This window comes from Pagrus pagrus (genome assembly GCF_965226575.1).
Source record: "Pagrus pagrus genome assembly, chromosome: 6".
NCBI lineage: Eukaryota > Metazoa > Chordata > Actinopteri > Spariformes > Sparidae > Pagrus > Pagrus pagrus.
This window is the reverse complement of record NC_140190.1, coordinates 10,177,110-10,181,158: the sequence shown is the minus strand read 5'-3', so window position 1 is coordinate 10,181,158 and position 4,049 is coordinate 10,177,110.

The following is a 4,049-nucleotide window of genomic DNA, read 5'->3' as shown; positions in this document are numbered from 1 at the left end:
ATATCGTAATCGCAGCGTAACTGGTCAAGGACCACCCATTAACGGCGTAAAATAAACAGCGATTTCTGAAGCGACCACAATATTAAAGGTGGAGAAAGCACAAAAGCAGAAAAAAAAAATGTATAATCATTCTTAATTTATTATTAGTCTTCGTAAATTTTCAGTTTCGTTTATATCCAGTCTGTCATTCAATTATCTGATGAACTTCTATTGTATGTATCAGTTGCGTTTGTCAATCAACGAAGCCAGTAGTTCTTTGGAAATGTGTCATATGACATACAACATTTGAACGCGGCATTTCCCCCTCCATCCAGTGAAATGTCATCGTCTCGTTGTGAAGACGCAGCTGCTGCCAAGAGGAATGAAACGAAACCTATTTATGTCCTCTCACATGTTGTTATCATAAAAAGGATCGAAAATTAACCTTTCAATCTTTTAAAAATAACCTATGAAGTAACCCCTCCCCTGCCTTAGGATATTTCAAAGCATGAAAATAGACCTCTTTTAAATTGCTTCTTAAAACCCACTTTTACAGACCTGTTTTTATGTGAATTCATCCTTTTTTAACTGAATTTTCATCTTTCCATCTTCTATTCCCCTTACTGCTAGACAACTTACCTGTTTTTAATTCCTACCTTGTGATATCTTTTTCCTTTCTACTTACTGTCCTTTCCTGCTTTTATTTTCTTATGATTATCTAGTTATTGTCCCTTTTTCCTTTTGCTGTTCATAATCTTTTTTATCTGTTCTTAATTCCTTGGTTGTGATGTCGTCATCAAATCGTCCTTATTGTTTTATTTATTTCTATTTTTGCATTTACGTTTTAAAATTAATTATCCATTTTTCTATGATTTATTTGTTTAACTTTTCTTTCTTCACCCTCCCTTCCTTTTCTGTGATTTTTTTTCTGTGATTTTTCATGTTGTACCATAAATCAACATATATAGAAAAACTATATACAAAAAACACAATAAATATTATTCTATCCTTAATTTGTGTGAATGGATTTTGTCCATTTATATTGTATTTAATGATTCATGCATTTATAAACATGATTGGTTAACATTTGTTAGTTTTTCTCAGTAATTACACATTTGGCAGTAAATTGCCCACTTTTTTACAAATACAAGAATACAGTGTTTGTTTTCCTCTCACATAAAAGCAATATGTATAAAAATAGCACAAAATATGTCATTAAATGCTAAGAAATAGAAACTAGCAGCCGAATGTAGTATGTAAAGCTGAAAGTAAAAACTCCAGCATCTTCTGGAAGAAGTTCTTTCCAGAAAAATAGCACCGATTGAATTGAAAACAAAACTACATACGCTCAAAACCAAGTAAACCTGCAGTAATGCCTTAATGAGAAATTGAATGCAACTTCATTGTTGCATTCATACAGAAACTTTTCACTTAGCTGTTTCTTAAGTTGTCTTATTCTGTACGTGGGAGGAGTATTATAATTCATATATTCAGAAATGGAGATAGATGAGACCCTCACAACTAGAGGAGAAAATGTGTTACTAGCATTTGAGACTAGAAATGTCCACAAATAAAGCCAGAAACTTCGAAAGCACATTCATCACACTTCCCAGGTCATTCATGTACAGTAACATTAAACTAAAACCATGTATGTTTTATTGTTTCCTAAAAGGCCTTAGATTGTGTTTGGCACACAGAGATCTCTTACACAAATTGGAAAGTGGAACATATGATCGAAAATAAAAGATACATAAGCCCAAAAATATATAATATCTCTATCAATGAATCATCCGAGGAGCCCTGGTGCCATGAAGAATGATGCAAAGGTCAATAGTCTGCTCTTTTGTGTGGTTGTTCAGCTGTTCACCTCCAGCAGAGACAAATTCTCTTTCAGAAATAGTTCACTTCTCACAAAGACACATTTAACATTTCAACATCTGTTTCACAGGATCTCTGTGGAGGTGAATAAAGTCATTGTGGGCCGTGGTCAAATAGTGTCCTCTCACTGTAACCGCCAGAGAAGTATAGCAATACTGTATGTATCACACTTGTCTCAACCATGCAGCGTGTGAGCTGTTTCCACAAGGCCAGAATCAGCTGAAGAGCAACAGCGTCTCCATGTGGGTCACTGAGGATATCACACTCCTGTAAAACACCCCTGAGAAAGCGCCAGTCATGCAAAAAGAAAAAGAAAAAAAGTGAGGATGATAAAGTTTAAGCTTCCGGATCAAGTCATATACCTGAACAGAATATGTTTATTCTTTAATTGTTGACCAGTTAAATCCTCAGCATGACTAAGACTCCATGTTAACCTGGATGTATCCTTGGATTTACTTATGTATTAATTTCTTCATACACACAACATAATGATTGCCAAAAGTGAGGTAAAACAAATATTGACTGACCCTTATATTAAAATATAAATATAATAAAAATCTGATAACATAGGCCTATTAATAATACAATAAGTAGGTCTGTGTAAGGCCAACAGTTTTGTGAGTAGGCCTACTTGCAAAATGACCGAATGAATAAGTGAATGAACAAACCAAGAAAAAGGAAAGACAGGGTGGACAAAATAACAAGGACACCTTGAGAAAGCCAGTAAAAATCTTATCTAACATCTAACAGGACTATCTCATATGAATTTCGGAGGGGATAACAACATGAAGTTTTCTCAAAAGCAGTTCCCGAGGGGCACGCAAAAAGTAGAGCTGTAACTCTGCGAATAAAAACTTACTGGAGGTCAGCCACCAACAACAGACTCAGAGCAGCTGAGACTGCTGCTGCTGCTGCTTTAGGTAGGAAATTATAAGCCTACAAAAATATTATCCCAGGACCTAATATGTACAGTACACTGTACTAAGGCTTGGCAATAACCGACAGCGTGTGCAGGAAAAGTGTGAATGTTCATTAGAGAGAAGATGAGATCAGCATGTACTATAACATCAGGATGTAATACATTAAATCGATTGATTAGCTAGCCGGCTTCTCGTTAGAACAACATGATACATGATGATGGTACATAAAACTACTTGCTAGAGAAGATTCAGATATCTTCTCCCTTTAACCTCTTGGACATTGTGTGGTTGGGTTTGCAGTTTGCAGTAAATTAGGCCGCTTCACTTCTTTTTTTATAATTGTGTAACTAACTACTGTTCCTGTTCTTCAAGATTCAAACTGTTTATTGTTACTCCGGATGTACAATTACACTCGTGTGACATTTATTGGTTGAGAGACTCCGCTACAGAAATGGTAAACAGTCATTAGTTAATTAAATGTACATAAGAATTAATAATAATAATAATAATAATAATAATAATAATAATACAATATTAAATAAAAGAAAAACAAAACCGAGTATATAGAATAAATGAGAGTGTAAAGCAGTAATGTATAACTGACATAATTACAGGATGTAAAGGCAACAACGGTCTATTTGTTGTTTTGTGCAAAGGCAGTAATGGCTATTGATGGATTGACTGACCTGTGGCCTAATGTTTAGAATGAGACATGACAGATGAACTTGACTCATGAATTCTTGTGAACCACTTTTCTCTCTGATGTTAATAAAGTATTCATGATGTTTTTCCCATTGCAATTGTCGACTCGGACCTGCCGATGCCCACATTACATTGCCTAAATATTGCATGTGTTGAAGGAGTTTTAATTTAATTTAATTCTTTTTTTTTTGCATCTGAACAGTTATGTCCTCACCACTTTTCCACTGGTCAAAAATCCCACTTAAACCCACTAAGATCGGGCTTTTGTGTGCAATGGGAATGTGTAAACTCTGCATTTGCACCTGGCTAACTTGAAGGGGGATAAAATAATTTAATCGTGCGGCTCTTCTAGACTTTCCAAATGTTTTTCGACCGGATTGCTCAAATTATGATAGTGACACGGGTCTTTTCGTGTGGGTTGTGTCTACTGTTGTTTTCTCTGTAACTCTGTTACAACTGTTTCCTGCGCATTTGTGACGTGAAACCTGACGTCAGTGACTTACAAAGTAACGCTTCAGATGAAAATCACAGATTGGCTGCTTTGCCTGCGGGAAGTGAGAACGCAGTCAA